The 1,125-nt window shown below is 30.8% G+C and overlaps 1 protein-coding gene across 1 annotated transcript in view; it reads left to right on the top strand.

Annotated features, from left to right (window-relative positions):
- The window catches only part of LOC104730781 (inositol oxygenase 4), an 11,508-nt gene continuing 11,506 nt past the window's right edge, over nucleotides 1,124-1,125 (top strand). The window contains exon 1 of the mRNA XM_010449995.2: nucleotides 1,124-1,125. This exon is cut by the window's right edge and continues 114 nt beyond it. The gene's annotated coding sequence lies outside the window, so the exon portion shown is untranslated.

Here is a 1,125-nt window from a genome sequence, read left to right as displayed (position 1 = left end):
TAGAAAAACAATAATTACCAATTGAAAAATATATTATAATGATTGTCTATAAGTTGTATGAGCTGTGATAAGAAAACTAAAAGAACTAAAATTACAAACAACATAAAAAAAGTAAACAAAAAGATATATACAATAAAAAACAGCCCTGCGGCGTAGCGCGGGTATTATCCTAGTATGCTTCAATAATTTTATGTTTTTTGACGGTTTAATTGGGATATTTTTACGTGTTGAATTTCACATTAGTATGTTGACACTTAACATGGTTTTATGTCCACATTGCTTGAACATGGTTTCCAATTAAAAAAAAAAATGATGACTAAGATATTCTTGTTATAGCCAATACATAGGGAAGAGAAAGTGCAGCTTCCATTTATTCTATATACATGCTTTTCGACACGGTGTGTCATTGAGTTTGAATGACTTTGTCTGATATCCAATTATTGTATCCGATCCCTATAAATAAAAAGGAGTATATATATATATATACAACCATTATTACGGATTTTTATGTCAGATAGTGATAATATCCTTCTCTTGAATTTATTATTTTGATCATACCATATCAATATAATTGCAGCTCAATTAGTCATTACGTTCCAAAATCATCGTTTGTTTATATAGGCTATATTTTATCAATTATTTAAATTCACAACAACAAAAAGCATAAAAGTATATAGTATATGGTTTTGAAGTATGCTGTATGCCTATATATCTTCGTCCTAATTAAGCTAGGTTTGTGATTTTGGATACTTAAAGCTGTGGTTTTGGTTAGTGCATGGAGTTTTAGGGCAACAAAAACTGTAGCAAGATTAATCCGTTTTAGTGCTTAGATGACACATGTATTTTTTTCATTGGATGCTGAACATAGGATCCTTTTGGAGGGGAACATGTTTGCAGCGATTCACATTATGATTACATATTAGCGATTCACGTGAATTTGTAAAGTACTATTCACGCGTGTAAAGTAATATACACACAACTATAGGCCATATATCATATATGTACTATTCACGTGTGTATTCATTTTTTTTCTTCTATAAGTCGATCCTCTATATATATGGAGAGAATACAAGTCATAAAACACAAACAGCTGCAACAATGCAGGGCGAGAGAGAGAGCGAGAGA

This window comes from Camelina sativa, chromosome 12 (assembly GCF_000633955.1).
Source record: "Camelina sativa cultivar DH55 chromosome 12, Cs, whole genome shotgun sequence".
Classification (NCBI taxonomy): domain Eukaryota; kingdom Viridiplantae; phylum Streptophyta; class Magnoliopsida; order Brassicales; family Brassicaceae; genus Camelina; species Camelina sativa.
The sequence above is the reverse complement of the archived record's forward strand: the minus strand, read 5'-3'. Positions and strand labels throughout refer to the sequence as shown.